General features: G+C 45.2%; 1 protein-coding gene across 6 annotated transcripts in view; it reads right to left on the bottom strand.

The window, feature by feature from the left end:
* PDE8A (phosphodiesterase 8A) overlaps positions 1-25,167 on the bottom strand; it is a 176,869-nt gene that overhangs the window by 141,171 nt on the left and 10,531 nt on the right. The window lies entirely within an intron of this gene.

Genomic DNA, 25,167 nt, shown 5'->3' on the forward strand with positions numbered 1-25,167 from the left:
AGGGAAGAGGAGGAGGAACAGTAGAAAACGTGCCAGGACACAAACAGCTGAATGGACTCTACATTGTGACAGAGCTTGTCTTTCTAGCCCCAAGAAAAGGCAACAGGGACCATATTCTGCCTTTGCCACAGGTACATAATGGCATTACAGTCCACGAGCAGGCCAGGCTCTTCCTGCTTGCTTGTGTATTAAGGGACAGGAATTCTAGAACCAGGAACTATCAGATGACAGGACACAGGTATAAAAATTGACCTGAGACAAAGCATCCCCAGCTCCCAGAAAATACAGAAATACAATGGCTTTGTTTCCTCCATCACCTTCCTGATGTCCTAAAAAAACCTGAAAGCACTTAACAAACCCCAATCCGAAGGCCTGGCAGGCTGTCTGACTTGCAGTTGTTGCATAACTCAGATTACAGAATACAGACAATTTTATCACTTGGAAATCAGAGCCTTAAAAAGAGACTAAGTCAGCAACTTTTTCAACTCTAGCACCAAAAGCTTTTCAATATAAGACCCAGATACTTCATGCATGTGCAAGCTTCATCGTCATAACTGGTGCCAGAATGGCTTTCTATTGCAGCTGTAATTTATACCTCACGCTCACTGCTGCCCAGTGATCAGTAGGCTATACGCACCATTTCTTGGACTAAAATATATTCCCTTTGCCACTCTCACGGCCCTCTTTCTCGTCCCCATGATGTGCAGGGCCCTTTCCTGGCCTCATCCTTTCCTAAAAACTTTTCTCCCTCTCCCTGTTTTCTTGCTTACAGTCTCTCCTGGTTCTTCCTACTTTTCCCTCTTCTCCAAGTACCTCTTTTGTTATCTTCCCCTTGTCATTCCCCCCCATCAGATCAAAATCTTCCCTTTCCACTGCTCCAAAATGATTCTTGTCTTTGTCATCTCCCAAAAGCTGTCAGCCTACAAAACCCACACAAACTCCCCATTGTTTTTGCTTTCTTCATTGTCCATCCGTCCAATGCCTCAAATATTCATCAGCAGGATTTTTTCTCTCCTCTGTTTTTTGCAGGCTCTCCCCAAACCATCCAAGAGAGCAGCTTCTTGCATAGCAGATGCAGAGTGGTGGGATCTCTCTGTCCCCCACCTTTATGGACTGCATATAGGGTTTCTGATGCTGCTGGCTTATAGCCGGTCTAGCTAAAGCCCGATTTCAGAGGAGTAAGACATATGCAGGGAAAAGGGTGAGAGCACAGTCTCCCTGAACCTCCTCTGCCCCAAGAGAAGCTGACCTGGCTCAGAGGACACCCATGGTGTTGCAGATCTCTAGGCACCACAGGTATACAGGTTCTTGGGCTGATCAAGCACCACAGCAGGTTACCGCCGTGTCAAAGTCTCACAATGTTTCCTCTCCCTCCCAGACTCTCTTCCCAAGTGCCTCAGGTCCTCACCACTTACAGAAGACCATCGCTGAAGACCTCTCTTTCCAATCCCTGAGCCAGGGAGCCTGGCCTTGCCCAGGGCATGCAGCACCCAGTGGGCATAGAGGCTGCACTGTAGCACCCGGCTGCTCCAGCGGTGCCAGCCTGAGAGCTCAGCAGGAAGGAGGAGTGCTCTGAGAGCTGCCAGGCAGCCTCCGACAGCTCTCACCGCCTGGCCTCTCCTTGAGTGAGCCAAAAATTTGTGGGGAAGGGAGGAACAAAGCGCTGTTGTCCCCACCCACTCCCCTGTAATTACCCTGTGCTTCACAAGCAGGATGATCTATCTGGATACGCAGTGCCATGCTGCCAGCTGTGACCACAGAGAATTAGCTTTTCCCCTCTTGGTAAATTTGCTCTCTCTCTCTCTCTCTCTCTCTCTCTCTCTCTCTGCGTAATTTTAAGCTAATGTACATTAATGTGCGTCACATTCAGATTCAAATTTACTAAACCGAGGATGAGAACCCTTAGAAAACTGGGCCTGCATTAAGTGTACCCACCCCGAGTCCTTACCTCCCGAGGGCCTCGCTGCTTGTCATCCATCTGTTTCCTAAGGCTTTCAGACCCTCTCTTAGCTAGCCAGCCCCTGGCCAGCCCAAGAGCAGGGCTAGCTTCAGGATCCTTCAGACCCATAAATCGGGTCCTGATGCCGTAACGCCCAACGACACATTGTGGTCTGGGATCCAGTAAAACAAAGTAAAAGAAAAGCAGTAAAAGAAATAAGCAACTTGGCTCCTCTGGCAGAAGGTCAGTTTTATTTGGATGCTGAAGTGCCAAGGACTAGTTCTTAGTCCCTACAAGCCTGCCTCAGCAGCTAACAGGTCCAGGCGCACTCAGGGCTTTCAAACCCATGTTTTTTCTTTCTCCGACTCTTCAACTCCCTCTCCCAACATCTCCTCTCCAGGGGAGGCAGAAGGCCTGGGCCTCAGGACACGGATCCCCACTGCCTTCTGCCCCGCAGCCCCTTTCTTACCTGCTCCCAGTTAACCAGGAACGTTGATGGCCGGTAGCCTGGCACAAAACCATGCAGGAGCTTTTGATGTTGTCTTGCTGATGCACTATTTTTTCTCCCTTAAAACTTTTTAAAGGGGGCATTACATAGTGCTGAGCTACCCAACTATTTTACATAAGTAAATAGCAAAAACAGACATACACAGAAAAAATAAAATAGTAAACAATGAAAAACAGGGCTAGAAACTTATCCCTGCAATATGGCAGCAGTGGGAGCTGAAAAACTCTCCAGAATTACTCTTTAAGACAGGCTGTGCACCTGCAAAACAGACTGCTTTCATTGGTTGCTGAATTTATTATTTAAGGAGCAGATCCAGTATCTGTGGTCATGCTGAGCAGTGATTTATTATATATTCACAACAGCAAAAATCCTATGTACCGGCAGTGAGGTTTATGCTCCTACATCACTCAGACATCTGAAAAATTCACCCTCTAAACAAATGTTTGAATATAAGAAGAGAGCTGGATCTAATCTGAATACTTAACCGGCTATTAAATGTATTCTCAAGTACATTTCCTTCTTTGGGCCAAACCATTACCTTAAATACTCAGTTATATCTGGCTATACAGTGTCTCTATCCCCGACTATTGGTCTTTCTACGGAGCAAGGCAGTATCCTTACTTGCAATGTGTATGAGAAGCTGAACCCTTAACTAAGAGAAGCGTACCCTATCATCAAACAGAAAAGCCAGAGATAGTTGTGAAATTTATTATCCCTTTCAAATGTATCCGCTTTTCCAGAAACGTTTCACATCCAGTTCTTACATTGCAATCAGGCTCTGAGTAACGTTTCATTCGTGATTCATATGATTTTTCCAACTCTATTCTTGTTTCTCGAAGCTCTTGTCAGGGAAGTTACTTTCCCTGCCACTTGCCTGCGTGCAGCTCTGCGTGCAGACAGCTGTAGGGAGGAATGCACAAGAATCCTGACCGCTGCAGTGCCATGGCACAGTGCTCGTAGATCATGCTTCTTGTAAACTCCATTTTATAGCTGTCTGCACATATAGCAGAGCAGCGGGAAGAGCAACACCATGAGAACTGCTAGAGGAGATGACAACTTAGAGGAGAGATAAGAAGAAACCACACTGAGGGCAGGTGGAGAAACCAGACTGTGTAAGTTTTCTGGGGGAATAGCTATTTAAAAAAAAAAAAAAGAGAGAGCGAGAGACTCTCTCAGGATGTGTGGGGGAGATAAATCATTTGAGTTTTTGAAAAGGGGAAGGCAGCCCTTGCAGGTTCACTCACCACAGCCCTAAGAAACATAAATCTTATCCACATGGGCACCATCCTTCCCAACACACTCACCAGTGCTGGCTGTAGCGCAGCTATCACGGAAGGATCTGTCATATTAAGCAGAACAGCACTTGGCAGTTTCTGTGAATTACGGTTACAGCCAGCACAGCTGGGTGCTGTAGTGGTTGACAGGCTCTATAACAATCACAACAGCAAGTACTATAAAAAATTTTCACCAAAATGTTTTGGGAACAGAGCTGAAAAATAGTTTTAAAACTTGTCCTTTAACCTCCTGAGAGACTTTCAAACAGTTGAAGAGGGGGAGGTCTGACGAACTCAGCGCTGCCGGGGAAGGCTGGTCTCAAGGTTTTTATTCACCTTGGCAATGCCCTCCCAGGTATGCGCTTACTCTGCAGATGTGAGAGGGCTCCTCATACTCAGTCCACAGGTTTTTAAACTCCCCTGACTTAAAAGAAGCCTTGGTACCATCTCTTACTTTTGTCTCCCGTTATATACCTCTGGGGCACAAATCTCTGCTTCCTATGCTGTTGCTGAAAGGAGACCTCGCGCTTTGGCAGCTGCAGGCACCCAGGAGCAATGCAGCACCTTCCTTTATCGCTCACACTCCCCAGGTGCCAAACACACCTTTTCCCAGAGCCCTAATCTAGTTTACACTTGTGGTTTAAGAGAGTTTAAAGGGACATTACAGGACACATTAGCTTTACAAAGAATTAAAAGAACCAAACTAAAACTCTCTCAAATTCTCTACCACAACAAATATTCAAATCTCAACAAAATGATGAAACATTTGTACATCTCTTTGCATTCTTGGGAGTTTGTTAGGCAAGTCTCAGAGTCATCTGAGAAGGCCACGACTGTCCCCTGCACATGGCCTCTCTTCAGACCTCAGTGCAAACAGCTTCCTTCTTGCTGAGCTGGTTTAAACACCTAGAAATCACTTCTTCCCTTTGAAAGTCTTGGGCACCAAAAAAATAGCCACAATTTCAAACAAGCTCCAGATCCCGAGGAATTCAAAATCTGATCTGAAGCAACTACCCTGTTAAAAAGAAAGGAAACTAGTCACCGATCGTTTCAGAGATTCACATGGGAAAAGTCTTGTGGCATTTTGGGGGGGTGGGGGGTGGGGGAAGAGAGACGAAAAAGAAATGTCAACCATCTTATGTTTACTACATAAGATGCTTACTAAAATGCTCAAAATAACCTCACTGCCAAAGCCTTTTCCAAGCACAGTAATGCTTACTTTCAACAAGAACAGCAAATCCTAGCAAAGTTAGTTTTCCACTGAGGAGAAATACAGGTATTCAAGAAAAATACTACAAGAACTAACAGTCTAAATTCAGCTTGTCCACAACATGCTGAGCATGCATGCAGACTCGCAGTGCTGCAGAGAGCAGTTTTGGCTGTGTGGTGCTTAACTACCTACGTGTCAATTCTCCGTGCCCTGCTGCCAAGCCTCTATCAACTGTGCTTGATCGGCTGTCACTACCCATCCAAAGCACTCGTTTAAGATTAGCATTGTGTGTTACCCTTCACTCACTGGCCCAGAGTTGCCATTGGACTAGTTCACTTTTCCCTCAGCACCCTGACTAGCTCAGACACCGTACACATAGGGCCAAACCTTCCTGGGCTTCCTGTTCTCACCCGCTGCTGCCACCCAGATGGGGCAGAGAGCAACATGCAAGCGCAGAGCTCTTGCTGGCCCCCGAGCAGAGCCCCTTCAATCCCTCCCGCGGGAAGGCCTTGGGGTGGGGGTGGGGGGGGCAGGAGGTGTAGAGGTCCTGCAGGGTGGGCAACGCTGGGATCCTGCCAAATTCCTGTCCCCAAGGGAGGAGCTGGCACCAGGGCCCAGCCGGCACAGGGCCACCAGCTGGGCTGCTCCAGGCAGAGCCTCTCTGGGTCACAGCAGACAGGGGCAGCCCTGTGACACGTGAAAGCTGCTGAAAGTAGTATCTAGAGCAAATGTATGCTAAGTACACAAAATCGTGACAAATCAGAGCATGCCACGGCAACAGCCCCAGCTCTCTCCTCCCCAGCTCAGGGGCAGTTTCTAGGAAGCTCTGGGAGAGGGACGCCAGGAAACCCTTGTCCTCTCCGGCAGGTCTCCCCAGGAAACAACGTCATCACTCCTGCAGTGCACAAGGCTGGACTCAGACCTGACAGAGGCCAAGTGACCGGTCCCCACTCCCTTCCCCAAACACTGCTTGCAGAGGAAGACGAGAGGAAGAGGAGGCCCTTCCCGAGGTGCAGTGAGTCCCTTCAATGCTTTGAAGTGCTATGCTAGGAGAGCGATTGTAGGTGTACATGTTAAGTATAATACAACAACTTATTTCATAGGGATGCTGTTTTTACAAAACAAACCAGAGAAAGGCAAACTTCTCCCAACTGGTAGTGCAAGTTGTTGCACATTTAAGAACGGAAAAAAGGTACTAACCTATAGCCACAGTTTAGAGATATTCATCACTATACGAATTACCTGCAACATTAGACACTCAGATAAAAATCACTGACATACACAGGTCTAGATAAGCGGAAATAGATCCCTTGTTTGCATTTGCTTTGTAAAACACGTTGTTCATTATTCCTCTGCTCGCAAACTGCGTTGGGCTGTTCCTTAAATCTTTTACTGTGGAAGAGACAAATGAAGCATCACCAACAGGTTACTGTCTGGGACACAAATGACCTTGCGAAATTGCTCAGTCTGCCTTGCAACAGGACAGCAGCTTTCTAAGTGCCCTGCATAGGGCACCCTACAAATCTGGTAGAAATACAGTCTTGGAAATTATACTTCAGTTTTGTTGCAGATGATAACACAGATTATCAGTTTCTAAGCAACCAGGCTGCCTTTAGGTGTTTCTCTTTAGGTATGCAGACATCACTACAACTTTTCATGTCTCCAAACCACAGTAAGAGCTTTCTTTGAACTCCCCTTCTGCTCTGTCAAAAACTAATCTTTTCTGTGTTATATTGCACTTCTCGTGGACACCACTAATCCATACTCAAACACTTGATTACGATACTTTCCTTTTTTAGAAGGTTGATTGGAAAATACAGTTTGCCTCTAGCTCACAGCTGAGGCCTACCGAGACCTGCTTAGACTTGAGAGGTATTTACATTAGAGCTTTCATGGTGTTAAAATACAAAAAAAAAGAAAAAAAAAAGACTGATAAGTTGAAAGCTGTCGTATGTAATTAGGCACAAATTGGCCCGCAGCCCAGCTCTTGTTCTTGTGGGGAAGGAGCATGAGGCTGAGGAACAGCGGGCCATGAGCCACCAGGGATGGTGGCTGCCCTCCCAGCCCTGGCTGTCCCCAGAGCCCCTTCGCGTGCGCAGCGCTCCCCGCCTGCCGACGTCTCCTCCTCGCTCCTATCTAGCTTTTCAGCTTCTGAGGCCTGCAAACGCTGCTAGAAATTTGGCAGGGGAAGGTGCCTCAGAAAAGCCGCTGCCACGCACCGAGCAGGTGACCGTGTGCTGGAAACCCAGGGAGCCCGGCGGCGGCTACATAACACCACGGTGCCAGGGAGTGCCAGCAAGAGCTCACCCACGCTCACGGTGGCGGTGCGGGATCGATGCCTACCACGCTGGCCACCTGCCCGCCACGTGCTGAGCAACTCCTCACCCCGTGTCTCAGACACATTAGGATACTTATCAAAACCATGATGTAAGTGCCTTCTCATATGTACCTGAATAATATTGACCTGTATGAAGAATATGTAAACACCCAATGAGGAGAGCTGCTGGTTTTCTCCCTTTTTAAGATTTTTACTTTTCTTCCTTTTTTCCCCCCCTCCTCGTCATTTTGCAACATGACATCTGTTTTATTGCCTTGACCAACGTATTAATCATTATGGTTATACTTTCCCATCTGAGGCTTTATCCGATGCTGCTATTTGGTCTGCCCCAATTTGAGTGGTGGGTGCCAGGACGGCACTTTGTGTTAGGCCCTTGGGGTTACACTGGCAGTGCCTGCACCTTCCCAGGCCACCCTGAGCCTCTGGAGACAAAGCTTATCGACCTTCCTCTTCTTTCCACTTGGATTTTCTGAATTTGCAGCGTCTGCATCCACCTCAAGAACTTAACAAAGAACCGAAGCAGAGCTGAAGACTGTGAAAACGTAAGAGGAAGAGAAAGCAAACTAAGTAGGAAGTTAGCTAGGCAGATACTGAAACAGGAATACAAATTCTTTTTAGAGCTGTAGATTTCAGACAAAACCAAAAGATCCAGGTCAGCTTCCTATCAGAGTATAAACTGCATGTACTTCGGCTGTATTCTCATCAATGTAAAGCCAGCCTCATATTTGTTATAATAATAGCATATTTACTAATGAAAACACTCTCAAAGACGTTTGCACTAGAAAGCGCTAGAATTTTATCAGACTAAATTCACTTTGCACAAAAAAATGTTATTTAAATAACGTTTTCTATGTTCCTTTCATTATGAAAATAAATCTGAGATTATTTCCATATTAGACCCTTCTTTAAAACGCAGGAATTACCTAGCTCATCCTCCACTTGAGGAGAATGTGAACTTCTGAGATAAAAAGTTTATTTTTGTTGCTCTGCCAAACACTAGGCCTAGAACTTGGGAGGATTAATAACCGGAGCAAGTTGGAGACATGTGATTTAGCCAGCCTTGTTTGCAGTTCAGCAAGGTACAGCCTGACCTCAGGTGACTGTGGCTAAAAGGAACAATTATGGAGCTGAGCAGTGGAAAAAAAAAAAGTAAAACAAAAAACAGACAGATGGGAGCCATATAACTAAAAGAATTTACAGTGCTCAACTAAATTATGCACATTAAAATACACTACATCCAAGCCTCATTAACTATTTCAGTGGAAAAGGAGCTTCAGAATAGGTTATTACATAGACCTTGGATTTCTTCTAGAAGAGCTGCTACATTTCTTTCTTATCTCTTGATCCTCAAATAAAAATAAATGCTCATTTATGTAAAGTTTACATATGGCCCTATCATAGGCATACTGGAACACATCATAAATATTGTTTGATTTACCAGTCTACACTCCTTAACGATGGGAAAATATAAATTGAGTGACTTGCCCTAAGTCATTTAAGAAGTATTTTTCATAGCTGGGAACTAAAGCTATAATTTGACCTGGGTTGCCACAGTATCCATCTCTTGAAATTTCACAGAATCACAGAATGGCTGAGGTTGGGAGGGACCTCTGGAGATCATCTAGTCCATCCCCCCTGCTCAAGCAGGGTCCTCTAGAGCACATTGCCCACGATTGTGTCCAGGTGGGTTTTGAATATCTCCAGGAAGGAGACTCCACCACCTCTCTGGGCAACCTGGTCCAGTGCTCAGCCACCCTCACAGGAAAGAAGTTTGTCCTCAGGTTCAGATGGAACTGCCTGTGGTTCAGTTTCTGCCCGTTGCCTCTCATCCTGTCACTGGGCACCAGTGAGAAGAGCCTGGTCCCATCCTCTCGACACCCTCCCTTCAGATACTTGTAGACATTGATCAGATCCCCTCTCAGTCTTCTCTTCTCCAGGCTAAACAGGCCCAGCTCCCTCAGCCTTTCTTCAGAGGAGAGATGCTCCAGTCCCTTAATCATCTTAGTAGCACTTCACTGGACTCTCTCCAGGAGCTCCATGTTTCTCTTGTACTGAGGAGCCCAGAACTGGACACAGTACTCCAGGTGAGGCCTCCCCAGGGCTGAGTAGAGGGGCAGGATTACCTCCCTCAGCCTGCTGGCAACAGTCTTCCTAATGCAGCCCATTGGCCTTCTTGGCCACAAGGGCACATTGCTGGCTCATGATCACCTTGTTGTCCACCAAGACTCCAAGTGGACTTCAGTGGTTTTTGGGTAATTGTATGTCTAAAATAGTTAATATAGCCAAATAAAAATTATGTTTTTGAACTACTTTTAAAATAACCTACACTTCCACAGTACAGGTCTGGTTCTCTTGAGTTAGGTCATCTCAGTCAGAGCCAAAGAAAGAGCTGCTTAAAGTCAATAACAAGCTTGAACTGTCTAACAGTCACCTAAAAGGCTTTTAAACACCCAAACTTTCTGATACTTACTTAAAATTGCACTTCTCGGAAGGACAATATATCATGAAAATTCTAGTAATAGTTGATGAAACATTTAGTGTAGCATTTACTGTAGCAGTGTTGAACCTAGAAAGGAATGTCTCCCAGCTTGTCTGTGAATCACAGAATGGCCAAGGTTGGAAAGGACCTCTGGAGATCATCTAGTCCAACCCCCCCCTACTCAAGCAGGGTCCTCTAGAGCACATTGCCCAGGATTGTGTCCAGGCGGGTTTTGAATATCTCCAGGGAAGGAGACTCTACCACCTCTCTGGGCAACCTGGTCCAGTGCTCAGCCACCCTCACAGGAAAGAAGTTTGTCCTCATGCTCAGACGGAACTTCCTGTGTTTCAGTTTGTGCCTGTTGCCTCTCGTCCTGTCACTGGGCACCAGTGAGAAGAGCCTGGTCCCATCCTCTCGACACCCTCCCTTCAGATACTTGTAGACATTGATCAGATCCCCTCTCAGTCTTCTCTTCTCCAGGCTAAACAGGCCCAAAATGGGAACCACTGCAAATACAGGAGGTGCTACACCAGGGACACGAGTGTCGTGGGTTAGCTCACTGTCTGACTTGTGCATGGGGAATAATATAACGCTTTTGAGGAAGCTCAGAAACCTGAAGTGGACCTCTCCACAGCTGTACCAGGAAACAGTTCTCATCTCCATGTATTTTCTTAAATCTGCTGGTTTTAAAGACTTTCAAATTTTTGCTTGAGCTTGGAACGGTTGATGTTTCCCGGATAACAGCTGGATTCCTGATGAAGGAGGACTTCAAGCACAGCAATTCTGACAAGAAGATGATCAGCAGGCACAAAGGATCACTGGTGTGCTCTCTCCGAGCCTGCTTTTGGCTCAGGCAGTACACGGGTGACGGGATCCAGACAAGTAGCTCCTGGATCAGGAGCAACTCCACTGAAGCCATCAGAGCTGATTTTGGCCCTCTGTGTGATATCTTTCAAATGTTGTTTGTGGGCACAGGAAAGCACAAGAGGCAAGTCTCTGGGACACAGTCATCCAAACGCAGCATCTTAGGACACTTGCAAATGCCCAAGGCAAGTCACAGACCATAGGTCTGCTGCCTGCTGATCTACTTTGGAGAAAATTGCTAGGATTGAGGGAATTTTTTTTTCTGCACTTCAAGGGCCTCCTGTGGTCAGAGAGAAGGGCTAGATGAGTCTGGAGCACTCCCCCCTTCCCAGCGCAGGGCAGAGTTAGAGGCCAATGCAGCTCTTGGACGTCCGTGAGGGCTCACTGCGCAGCCCTGCACGTATCCCAGCAGAGGCCAGTCCTCACACCCCAGCCAGCTGCCAGGGAACCTGTGGGTGGCATCCACAGCCGTGAACCCACCCTAATTCTTCACACTTAAAGCAGCTATTGAATCCTCCTTTAAAGTGCATTTCCCAAGTAATAAGATTGCCCGAGTTTAAAACTGGGCTTAGCTAGCCAGGGTGGATGGACCCTGACATACAGCTTTCAAGCCTTCTCTGTGTAAACACCTAGTATTTTAGGGGAACATGTTAGAACACAAAAAGAGTTCCTTGCACTAGTGTAACATACAGGTTACTGACTATATAATTCTCAGCTAAGACAACAGGTCCACGTAAGCACAGAACTTAACACATCTATAGCAAGATTTAGTGTTACCTATAAAGGCAAGACAACACTGCGTTGCAGCAGGGGCCGGGTACCAGATTTCAAGAATGCATGCCTCCCTCCTCACATAACGGACTGCTGCGGAGGTCAGCTCATCTTCTTGGGTATCCATGCCCGCAGTTAGACGAGTGAGTATTGTGACCTGATCCAGCTGGGCAGGCACTGATGCCAAATAGGAGATACAAGGCAAAGGGCTTCCATATAAGGGGAAGAAGGAGTTGGGAGAGCTTAGGTGACAAAGAAAAAAAGGAGAACTCTATAGTGGTTCATCTCATACCAACATAGCCTGCACGGTGCTGCCTTTGGCCCATTATCCCAAAGTATAAGAACAAAGCTAGGTCCAAAATCACAATTAAAAGGTAACAATACTATCTGGATAGGACATCTCTTGTAGAGCACTTGCGGAAAAGTGTGGAGTCACCTGTGGAAATCACAATCTTTTCTCGCTGAAGTAAATAGTACAGTGAGATCTTAAAGAGCATTAGCATGCCCTAGGAATACTCCCTGACAGACATACTGGAAGACACACAGAGAAGTGTTCAAGCTTCATATAGTAGACAATCACAGGCCAGACATATTACTGTTTTTTGCTAATATATTTTTAAAATATATGTTGTACTTTAAACAAAACAGAAAGTCCTATGAGATGACACTCAAATGACTATTTGAGTATGCCTAGGAAGAGCTGCTCTGTTACCAAGACAGCTTTGTGAACCATATGATGAAGGAATTGCTGCAGCTAGTGCACTTTTAGGGAGTGCTTTAGTAAATTGGAGCAAGCAAGTTTATGGAACGGAATAGTCTATGAGCTTGGGCTGCCTTTCCAGAAAATGTGAGCTCTTTTTTTACTGGAAGTAGTATGATGCTTGTCTGAGCAGTAGCTTGCTGCAGAGCACAGTCTCATTAGCTCATCTCTGAGCATAACAGGGAATTGTCACTTACATGAAAATGAAAAGAGAAGTTAATGAACTAATTCACTCAGTGTTTGAAAACTCTTCCTTCCTATCCCCTCCCTGCCCGTGACTCCCAAATAAACTCTGCAAAACAGGGTCTAATTCTCCTGCACCTCTAGCTTTGAGTATATTCACAGTGCTCCCTCCTCATATGGTTATCTGTGATGTAAAGGCACTGTGTACTGTCTACTAACACTACCTAAATCCATTATAGGCACCCTTTGTATAATATGCACCTTGCTTTAGTGTGCAAAACATTTGGTTCCCAAAAACATGATAGGATGGCTAGAATAACCACTAACCAGACATACTGGAATGCCTGAGAGTGTCCAAGATTAGTCATTTGGCAGCAATTCTGGGGAAACGTAGTTTTACATATCCTACTCCGGACAGAAAGGTTTAGTGCTTGGGGCCTACTGGCAGGCCTCAGCCCGACTCTTCTTCCCTTGCAGAGCGCAGCATAAAGACGACAGCTCGAGTTAGGAAGCAAATGCCACAAAAACCTGGATCTTGCACTTTGTCAAATCTGTCTCCAGCAAATTCTTTTTTCACCAGGAAAAGAAATCCAAAACCAAACAAACCCTTTCCTGTGCTTGGTCTCAAGGTTTTTTTTTCCCTTGATTGGGAGAGCTTGCGTATGTGTCAACTGAAAGAAAAACGCATGTGTCACAATACGCATCGATCAGAAATCTGGTGGGTGTTTGTATATTATATAAGAGATCAAAGGTTGGACAAATCTCACTCTCATTTGAGGTCAACAAAACAATGTTACATAAGAGTAGCACGTATGCTTGTGAGATACACAAATGAAGGCAAATGCAAGATTGTGTTTAGATATTTCAGAAGGGGCAGGACAGGGTTCCTTTGGTCACTGAAGCTTGATGAAGGACCTGCATGGACACATTTTGTAAGTAAGACCTGCCCCTATACCTCACTCTGCCCTTTTAACAGGGGATCCAATCACCTAAATGTATTTTAACCTCTTTCTTAGGCCACATCCACACCAGGTGAGAGAGCACAGCACAGAGGCTATGATGACATGGCTGTGAACAAGCCAGCACAGTCACTTTGGCAGCAGAGCACTACAGAGACAGCTCAGGAGTAACTCCCAGGCAGCCCAGTTAGAGCAGCGGGGCCTGGCTCCAGAGCTCCTTACTCCTGACTCTCAGAAGGACCCGTTGGCTTGAGCTCAGTGCCAAGCGGAGAGAGAAATAGTCCTCTATTTGGGAGCCAGCATGGTCACCATGAGACTGTGGACCTGGGCATCACGCTCTGCCGCGCAGTGCTGCCATGGCCTCAGTATTTCTGCTCAGAGATGCAGAAAATAAACCAGTTAAAGCATGCAGAAACTGGCAGCTGTCCTCATGTTTTTCACGTATGAAGCTACAGAATTGGTGCCAGGCACTCCCGCATTCAGGACTGTGCAGATGATATTGCTCCTTCAGTGCATGACATTCATGGAGCACTCCAACAGAGGAGAGAAATCAGCACGAGCGAATGGGTGCATGGAAAAACAAGAGTGCTTCAAGTTGATTTAAAGAAGATATTTAGGCATGCATGGGAAAGAAAAAAAGAGAATAGGTGACTGAAATAGAAGGAAGCAATTGGAAACAGCTGATGTTTTATGAAAAAAACCGGTAACTTCTGGGTAGCGAAATTTAAAGCCTTGAGTACTTTGACAGGCCAAATTATGCGAGAAGTTTCAGTGCTCTAAGTGGTGCCAGGTTATCTAGAATCCACTCCAGAAAGGCTTCCACAACAGTTGAGTTGGAAAAATCTTATTTAGAGTCAGAATTTTGTGAGCTCATGTCAATGCTGGAATATTGCTCCAGCTGAAAGCATGAAGGAGTAGTTTTGCAAAGGAACCCCTGAGGTTTAACCTGTTTTTTATGATTTGCAATACAAAAAAGACAGAAAAGGAAACTAAAAAACTTTGACAGAAAAACACCAAAACAGAAGGGCTAAGTTATACTTTCTGACAGAGTCATTAATGTCTTTCCACTCCACAGCGACTGGACAAGTCACAAGTCTCACACTGGCACTCTCAGAATACATAGACGGGAGACCATTCCTTAGCTGTCCACAGCACCTTATGATCACAAACACAACAAAAACAATTGTACTGCTCTTGCTGTACTTAACAATTGCAAAGAGCTCGTGTCCAAATCACACTAATTACTGCTAAAAATCACTGCTTACCTAGCAGCTCAGCTGCCTCCCAGCTAGGAGGGTTTCCAGGGACAAACCACGTAGGACCCAGTGGTGAGCCTGTCCTAGGCACCACCAAATTCTTTCCCAATGCAGCCTTTTTTTTGTTAGGCTTTGTGTAAACTTCCAGGCACATCCAGGCCTAAAATCCAGAAAGGTCCTAGTCATTCATGTTTCTGGGTCACTGGCTGTTCTATATCTACTATCAGTTGCTCTCTCTCTCTCTCTCTTTTTTCTTTTTAATCTGGCCAAAAAAATTAGTGGATAAATGACAGATACTACCTTGTCCCCTTAGCAAATTGTTGGCAGACATGGATGAGCGTTTTGAGATGTAGGGACGTGGGTAAGAAGCCAACCAGACAATATAGTCCCACTTTTTCTTAGCAAATGCCAATGTTTTACTTCCATGAGTGTCCCCATCTCTTTAGGTCCTAAACAAGAAGGGTGCTGCAATAAGCAAACACAACATCAGATGCTCTTGGCTACATAGAGCCATATGGAAACAGAGAAGAGGAATGATATGAAAACTATGACATCATGGAAACACTTAGTATAGGGAGTACAAAGGTGGTGTACACTGCCAGCCTAGCAGGGAGGACCTGATATCCCAAATAGAAGTTTAAGAAAAAAAGAAAATCAATGAGTATTAAGTTGCCCCCCAAAGCAGGATTTCTGGGGAACAACATATACTTGCAAATTCAAGTCCAGTGTGTGAAATAGTTGTGAGCACAGACAAAAACATGAAAAAGAAATGTATAGCACATTCAAATGTTTGGCTTTGGTATTTTCTAAATGAAATGGTAGGGTTTTGATTGTTTTTCAAGATGAAAGGAGACATAAAGAAACAACCTATAAAGCAACATCAGGCACTCTGCTTGGGGCTAAATAAAACGTTTTGCAAAATTTAAGATTTTTTTTCCTTCACTTACTCCCAAAGAACCTTCGCTTTTGGTTTCATTAGAACTAAAGTTGTTTTTCGTATTTTAGCGGGTCAGAGACCAAACCAAAAAAACTGACCATTCATCCAACTCTGCTCACAACCCTGTTTTCTGATTTCAGAGGGAAAAAACTCCAGTTCCTTCAGGGCTGAAGGCACAGAGAAGGTGTCTCTGCAGCCAGCAGCAATAAGCACTAACACAACAAAAGCCAACGCTGTGCCCCCAAGACCTGCTTTCTCATCCACACGCTCCTCCTCTCCCAAGATACCTCCACATCATTCCTGGAGCTCGGGGGAGGGGGGAGAGGGGGGAACGGCTCAGATACAGTTGGTTCCCAACGGATTTTGTACCAAGCCAAAGGGGAGTGTGCTCTTTGGTCCTTTCTGCAACTGCTCTTGTCTCCCCAGGTCTGCTTGCTCATCCCACATTAACCCTGGCAGAAGAGCAACTGGCAGCCACGGAGTAGAGAGGCCATGCAAGGTACGTCATTGCACAACCAGGGCGAAGTTAATGTCCTCGGTGCTGCGAGGACAAAGCACAGCGATAAACCTTTTCCCATCAACACGCGCAGACACTTGCAATCAAAGCCTCATGCAATCAAAGCCTCATGCTTTGGGCTGGTCCTGGAAGAACAATCCACATTGCGCCAGCAGATTACATATGCAAGAGGCCACTTTAACTCCATTTCGAGTAGGGAACAGCTCCAGCTGACCACGTGCCTGAGGCCTGCTGACACCCTGCAGCCCAGCAACGGGAAATTAATCGCTCTCTTGGGCCCGAGAAGGCATCCCTGATGGCTGTGCATCCCTCAGCCGCCTGCAGGCAGGCATCCAGCCCACAGGGGCCCTGTGACACCTGGCAGAGCTGCTCTGTGCCCATCACTCCCCCCAGGGCAAGCACAGCCCCAGGGCCCTCCTATCTGTTTTAATACTAAAGATCTTGGGGTCATCAGATAGATAAATCTCTGGCTCCTCCTAATATTTAAATCCCTGACAGATATAAAAGTCAAAACTTCATTCAGCAAGCTTTTCCCAAAGAAATATTGTCTTATTAAGGCTTTGATTACTGTTAATTAGAAAACGCCCATGTTAACTACAAGCCCTGCCAAATACAAAAAGAAAAATTCAGGTCCCTCTCCCCTCTTTTTTTGGTGGTAAAACCCAATTTGTGGCCCCCGCTTCCTTTTTTTTTTTTTTTTTTAAATAAATACTCCATCATTCCACTCTCCCTATCTTGCCCCTGCCACTGTCAGGAAAGGAAAGGAGAGGGGCTGCAAGCAGGAGGTTTCACCATAGGTCTGTTTTACCTCTCACTCAGAACAACAAAATTGGCTTTTTGCTTGCAAAATACATCATATGTGCTTCTCTTTGAGACACAGCCCATGCTTGAGTTCAGCAGCATGGCACAGATAAATATTGCTAAGTAAGCATCCTCTGGCTTTCAGGGAGTTACCCCAAACAGGGCATGCTGGCCTCGGCACATCCAGAATTGCTGAGCCAGCCGGCTGGTCATGGAAACCCCGTGGAAAGTAAATGCACAGAGGGGACTGCTGGACACACAGTCACGATAGGAATTAACCTCGTTCAGCTCTGAGAGCTTTAAAGGCTAAGATGACTTGTTTCTTTGTGGTCCATCTAGTCTATAAAGAAAATGAAGCCAGGATCTGGCTGTGTGCCCTGAGAGAAGGGGTATCAGGAAAACCACTTTCACTTGTCTATGTGGTCAACTAAAATTCTTCTCGTGTCCTCTTTATTTTAAGGAATAAATTATTAGGACTATGATCAGTCCCTGCTGCAAGCTGTAGGGGACAATTTGCAGCCTTGCTTTCAGGCCCAGACCTGGGCATGCATCAGATGAGCCTACCACACTCACATACCTGCTGCTGGTAGAATACCACTGCTGGACATTTGCACCATTCCACTGTTTCACTTCTTTTATCAAAAAAATCTCAAACTGCTGCAAACATTCAGGAGCTTCAACACACCTAGCAGGGAGGTCAGGAGTGGTACAAATCGGGGAGATGATAGACAAGGAGTGAGGAAACTTAGGAAGAAGAGGCAGCGGGGCTCAGCTCATCATATTAGCACACTTCAGTGCAAAGAAAACCAAATCTCCATTATAAACTAACATTTTTTGACTAGGGTCCTGTGTATTAACTCCTATTGATTGACACATGGAACAGCACAATTTGATCATCTTGTTAATCAGGTATTCTTGCAGCAATATGTGACGCAGTTTAAATAAGCCAGGTTAAGTCCTTGTGTACACAAGGAAGCTATTATAAGAAAAGCGGATGATGAAACTACATTTTGCAAGAAGTAACCGGAGACTGAGTGCCATGTATGTTTTGGAAATTTTCACTTCATTTGTATCATTTTTCATGACTTTCTGCCTAGCACGACATGATGTTGTCCCCCCAACTGAGACCGGTTTGGCTTGAAAGTCAAGGTTTTGCAAGCAGGGCCACAGGAATGGCAAAACCCTCTGAGGCCTATGCTAGCAGGGCACTCAGATCCTGTGCTTCAAAGAGGCATCTTCTTTCTGTCGCGCTTATTGGTCATTTAGGTTTTTATGGCTGAAGCATGAATACTGACCACTCTTGAGGCTATTGCCTATATGCACAGCAGTTCTTCGCACACAAGGCTGCCACGTTATGGAGGCCACATAGCACACTTTGGGGAAAGAGGCGATTCCTTCCCTGGGTGCCAACGCAGGCAGCTGCTCACACACTGCCTTGGGCAAGAGCACTGGTACCCAGCAAGGCTGCCCAGCCCCAGATACACCCCTCACTGCATGGCTGACCCTGTTACCCACCAAACCCTCCAACAGAATTACATGTACAAAAGCACCTGATTTCCAGAAATGCTGATCAGTCCCAGCTCATACTGATACCAGCGGGGACAGTGAGCATGAGGATACTGAAAAATCAGAGCAGTATCACTGGCCTGTACCTCTTTTTCCCATTTACAAGAATATGGCTGTGGTTCAGCCTCTACAGGACCATAACTAAGTCTTTATTAAGCCCATGGATGAGTTTTACTGCAAAACAAAGCTAGGAATTAACATGCACGATTACACAAGGACAATAGCTGAAACTCAACAATTACTTCCTGTAATTGTCTGGGGCAGCCTGTAGAACAGAGAATCATCTCATGATAAATCCTTGTTGGTCATTTACCATCATTAATCTATACTGTCAGAATGAATTAGGTGCAGAGGAGCATGTTAATTACAATGTAGATGGCACTGTAGCTTTAATTATCATGACTTCAAAGTAAACAGTGTCAGATAATCAACCTCAGTCACCATAAACGGTTACTGGAGGAAAGCACTATTCAGCTGATAGTACTGACGTTCAGCTTGCAGGATCTGCAGTTACAAGTATGACATTATATCATTGCTTCTCCAAATTGCTTTCCCTTTCTGCCCACATTACTCAGGTCTATGGGCCACTTATTCCATTGCTGATGACATGCCTTAAATTAGCGGTGACCATTTTTGTCAATATTTAACAACCTAGCTTTATTTATAGAACACTTCAGATTAAACAGCAAAAGCTCCCACTGTCCTTTTACACCTTTTTGTTTTGCATTTAACAGCTACTTATTCATTTTACTTACCAGCTAGAGTTATGTTTTCACAGCTTGTGGTTTTCATTTCAATATTATTCTATGTCATTTTCTGGAGGGCTAGGATTACAGAATAAACCCAAACACCTGGACAGTGAGTAGGTTGCTGGGGAGAGTAGTTAGCAGTATTACATAGCCCCCCCAAATCCCATCAGCCATATACGTAGCCATTCTGGTATGGTAGGACTGGGATAAAAAACTCCCAAACCCCATCAGATTGCTCTGGATGTTCTCTGTGTGAGGCCCAGCAGGCGGGTTGACCGCCTGCTTTGGCGATTAGCAGTAGGCTCCTGTAGAGGAGAATGGATAAAGTTGCTCTTCGTATCCACTTCAGCTAGGACAAGAAGTAGTGGGCTCACACTGCAGCAGAGGAAAGGATATGGTAGGAAGAATCACGCCAGTGTTAAAGGAATTAAAGTGCTGCAGAGGACTGCCCAGTGAGGCTGCGGCATCTCCAGTAATAGAGGCTTTAACGAGAAGTTGGACAAACATATACCAGAAATAAGGTGGGTATAGTTGATCCTGGCTCTGAGAAGAGCTACAGACCTAAGTGCTTCCCTTCTGCCCCTATTTTTCTACCCCTTGGCAGTGCCCCAGTGTGGTGCTGGTACATGGGAACCCTAGGCGGAGACTGGAGCCACTCTGCATTTTGGTCCCTACTGTTATGATACGCTTACTTTGAGGCTGTGTGTGTAAACAAATACTCATATTGGGATAGTCTAGTCAAAACAGATACTGTGGGGAAGAGTTGCATGGACAGACAGTCCCCTCAAGGGATGCCACAGTGCCACAGCCCTAGGACAGCCCTAGGTGACACCCAGCCTCCCCTGCTCCAGCTGAGGAAGGGGCTAGCCTGCCTAGGCAGCGGCACTGGCCTGATCTCCCTGCAGAGCTGGGGCTTGTGCAGCCTCCCGGGTGCCAATGGCACGCAGCTGCAGCGCCTGCTGCCCACCATGGGCTGCCCAACAACTCCCTGCTGTTTCCCAAAACCTGGCGGGCAAAACACAAAAGCACTACAAGGCACAAGTAGTCTGTGCAGTGTGCTGCTTTGCTCTCTCAGAGAGAAGAAACCAAGGAAATAAGGAGTTACAGAAATAAACCAATAAGCAAAATTGAGGTGTGGAATTTAATCACTCAGGAGATGGGAAATTCAAAGCTATGGTACCCATGGCAACTATTATTTCTCCATGGCATGTGGAACATCAAGCTTAACTCATATGCGGGAACAGAAAAAAGTTATGGGACATACCACATATGAACGCGTCTTTCGTGTACACTGTACTCTGCTAGGGCTACTGTGAAAGCAATAATTAAATGTCCTGCCTGTGAAGCAGGTAGGGTCACATACAAGCAGTTCTCCTAAGACAGGAGCTAATGTCACAGCACTGAGCTCCCAGCTCATCCCCACAGCTGAGGAAGGGAAGATTCAAGGTCTCCTTTCAGCCGCAGTGTTGAGGTCCCCCTTATGAGCTTCTGATTGATGGTCAGGTTTTGTTTTGAAAATTGCCATCTGTTGATTTAGGGATGTTGTGATTTTCATTTCAGTTGTTTGGATCAACAAAAATTTTGCATTTCTTGCACGTTTTCCTTTTAAGCAAAATGTAAAGCAACAAGCACAGTTCAACAGGGCAGAAGGCCAGGTCCTGCTGGGTGATCAGTTATCCAAATGCAAGAACCAGATTATTGCTGAGTTTCACAGCAAACAAGTTTTCAAATCCTGAGAGAGTTTTGCACTTGTCTTGAGCTGGCTTTGAACCTCAAGCTGGGTGCTGAGTCAGATTACTGACAGAAAGCACCAAGACCAAAGCCAGCCAGATAGACGGTATACCTGTGGATGAAACTGTAGTCCTTAAAATTCAATTTTTACATGATCGTGGACAACTGTGGACCAGTATATCTATTTTCACTTAAATTTAGAGATTTATGAAAACAGAAAGCAATGAGAGAAATAAAACCACTGGAAAAATTGCAATCTGGAGTTTTTATATAAACAATAATTGACTTAGTGAAAGTTATTTCTCTCTTTTGTCACCACCATAAGACAATCTGCATGGGACACTGCAGCAGATAGTCAGCTTGGTTGTAATATGCCTTCCCCCGCCTCCCAAGGCAGCCCATACCTCTAGGCAGGGAGGTAGTCTACAGCTCACCTAGCCCACCCCATCCCTCTTAATAAAGCAATTTAACGTGGCCACAGCATCGACCAGCATAGCACGGGTTTAGTCTCTTGCCAAGTTATGGGGCAACAAGACAAGGCAAAATCCAGCTGCCATGTGCAAAGGGGCTGCTGGTGTCAGAGCAGCAGTGGGTAGCAGCACGGGCACGGGTGCCTTCGCACCTCTGCGCTCAGGCTAGCCGTGCGGAGCCCGTCCCCAGGTTCAGTGTCCCAGTGCAGGGCAGGGCTTTGGCCTGCCAGTGCCTCCGTGGCGAGATACAGCTCCATGCGATGGCCACGGTGGGTTATTTGCTTGGCTCAAGTTGCCGGCAGAGAGGAGGAGCGGAGCAGTATAAAAAGCAATAAAACTCTCTTCCTGAGCAGCAAAGTCCTACTGCAATACTGTGCCAGAGGGCTTCCATCCAGTAGTTTTGGACATATTTTACTGAGTCAAGGCCACATTTATCTAGCAGCAATTCAAAGCAAGGAGATCTGCTGCAGAGGAGATCAGGGTTTCATTCACCTGCGCTTCAAAATAAAAGTGCTTGCATGAACTCCTGGCATCAGAAAGCCACCATAGACTGCAGCCGAGGAGGCAAAGCTGAGCTGCAGACATGATGGAGATGGCCACACACCACTTACAGCCAGCTTTGCCAGCCTGAAACATCCCAGGTCTGTAAAAGCTAGAAATTTTCTTTTTATGTGAAGTAAAACAAGAATAAGCTTAACTCCTCACAAATAGCTGCAGAGTCCCAGGCAGGAGGGTGCCAGGCCCAGAGGAGCAGAGCAGGAGCCCAGGTGCAGCACCCGCTTCCTTTGCGTGACACCCCAACCCTGGCACAAGGAGGACACCCAGCAGCGGCACTGCCTTTGCGCCCCGACACACAGGTCCTCAGCTCTGAGGGCTTCATACAAAGCCCAAAGCAGACTCACGTGGGCTATATTGAAATTATAGCCTTCAGTCCTGAGCTCTAGAGCACTGTTAGTAAAAGAGGGCCTCTTTGCACTGTGAGTTTCCTAAAATATGAGCTATTCCCCATCGGGAATAAATCAGGATGTGATATTGCACGGCAACAAACATCTGAACAAGCCAAATCTTGAAAAACGGCTACATAGGTTTTCGGAGAAGTCACAGTATAAAATACATCAGGTTTAGGAGCCAAGCTGGCCAGATGCCACGACAATATCTATACATTAACCGAAGGTAAGGCAGGTCTGAACACTACTGAAGAATCTCACCCTGTAAACAAGTTTTCATTTCTGAATCTCTGACCCGCTGTTTATGAAAAGGGAAAGTACAGTGATGAGGTAAATGTGTTTACGAACGCATTACTGTTACTGTTCTACTCTTAACAGTTTACGGTAACGACTTTACTACCCCTATTTGTTGCTAATCAAGATCAGCACCTGAGGAGGAATGAATCATTTCTTCCGCAAAGTTTGTGTGAAGGCAAGACATTTCCCCCCCCCAATCAGGTGCAAACCACCCGCTCTGGTAGACTTGTGTGCAACCTGTTACTGGTTTGAAGTATACTTTTTCCAGGAGCTTGCTCTTGCTCCTTACAACTGCACGGGTTTTACCTGGCACTTCCGCAAGGCAGCAAATGCAGCCGGAGCTGTAACAGGGCAGCGGACTCGAAGCATTAAGCAAGAGACCTGAACCTGTATGTGAAGAGTTTCCTCAAAAGCAGTACAAGGTGCTTTGCCAGCTAATCTTTCCAGCCTGCAGCTACAGAGCAAAGCGTGGCTGTAGACCTGTGTCAAAGGTACATTTGTTAACACATTTCCCCCGGAGTGCTAATTAACATTTAGATCAAGTACTCGGAGAGCGAAAAAGCTTCAATGCAAACACACTGCAGGGAAATGCAAGGAGTAAATTCTCTCTCCCTCAGACACAGTGTACTGTTTGCCCTTCAGGAGCTGGTGAAAATCCAGTTTGTTTTGTAATCTTCTGTTCTCTAAAATCAGATATTTCTACAAGTTAATAACCAACCAGTTTTTTTTTTTTTAAATTAAAAACCTCCGTTTAAAATTCTATGAAAGCGAGGCCCTGACGGCACTAGTGCAAGCCAGCCCGTGCGTGTCTCCTTGCTGAGTCACGGCACAAGCACTGATTACAGCAAATGACAATATTTTATGATTTTACAATAAACATAAACAAGAGACCATCAACAGACTTTCACTTGCATCTTGAAATAAGATTGAACCCTCTTAAGCTAAAACAAAAAACAAAAACAAAAAACAACAAAAACCACACACACCACACTCGGATAAGGAACACAAACACAAATATTTGTAGCTAAATCTTCAATTGCCACATTTTGGGCTGCAGACAAAGAGGCTGTAATGAGTAACATTTGTACCCACAATAAGATGCAGACAAAGGTATTTGCAAACATAAATTTGGGCTTGAATAGGTGAAGGGACTTACCGAAAGGCTGGCTAATGAACTAGCAAGATCAATAATTATTGAGAAAAATATGCTATCACATTGATGTAGAATTAAAACTGAAGGATAACTTAAATAAGGCAGGGAAAACTTCTGTTTTCCCCAGGATAAACTGCTTTTTTCTATTTTTTTTTTTAAAGCAAAAAATATAAAATTCCTGATTTACAGAAGGAAAAAAAATCATAGTGTATAAGCCATGAAACAGGAGTATGTAAAATTTTATCTGCTCTCTGAACTTTTAGGACATTAGAGAGATCATATTATTATTAAATATATTTATTATTAAATATATTCTGTCTTGCCTCAACCATGCATCCTGTCCAGACCCCCAAGAACTCAAATTTGCATTCCTAAAAAGTTGTTGATATTCTCGAAACAGTGTACACTTGCAGATGTGGACAAGTTTGACTGAGTAAGGAGTTCAGCTGCACATGGCCTCTAGAATAACAATTTCTAACTCTTCACCTCTACAGAAATCAGGATCTCAGATGAAGAATCTATACCATAAACATAGACTTTCTTTTCCTTGCAAAACAGACTTCTGTGATTTTATTTATCATTGCCCACCCACCAAATACTTGGCATGAACAATTTTCACCCTTAGGGTTTACAAACTGCTTTTGCTGTTTCGTCACTATTGGGGTTTTTTTGGAGTGTTGCTTGCTTCTCCCCTTCAACTGCACATCCAACTTCATAAACAAAAAAGTAAAAATGACAAACAGTAAACGCAACAGCAAAGCATATTTTTGTTGGAGGGACTCAACCAAAGAATGCTAGGCGCGACTGAGAAGAGCCGTGGCAGAGAGACAAAATGACCGACATCCAGCAGATGCTCCACCAGGAGAAGGTGGTCATGTTTCTTTTGCTTGACCCACTCTTGAAATCAAACATATTCTCATTAGATATGCACATTTCTGTATTCAGTAGGAATATTTTGTAAAGGAGTAGCAAACACTCAGATACTTTTCAGGTTCCCAGTTTCCTAAGCTCACTCTGTCAATTCCCAGTTATTCCTATCAGAAAAAGGCAGTTTGGGGCTAAAATCTAAACTGGCACATTCCTGACATTATCTCCCAGAGACTCTAACGCATGAACGTCTGGACTGAAATCCTGACCTCAGCAGAAGCAATAGCAAAACTTCCACTAATCCCTCCAAAATTTAAAAAGACAAGAAAAAACAGTATTTTATGGGAAACCAAAATGGAGACAGAATGCCCAGCTCCCAAAACACTAATCTTTTAATCTCATGCAACAGGATGAGATTAATATAAACATGCTAACCTGTCCAAATTGGAAATCTGACAAATTTCAAGCACGGGAAACAACAAGATTTTTTTTCAGACAGGATGTCAGAGTTGCCCCTGTGGTTATATGTGAGCTAAGGACAATGTTGTTACATGAGATCAAATTACAAACACAAGCAAACAGAAAACAATC

The sequence above is a fragment of the Struthio camelus genome, chromosome 12 (genome assembly GCF_040807025.1).
Source record: "Struthio camelus isolate bStrCam1 chromosome 12, bStrCam1.hap1, whole genome shotgun sequence".
Taxonomy (NCBI): Eukaryota; Metazoa; Chordata; class Aves; order Struthioniformes; family Struthionidae; genus Struthio; species Struthio camelus.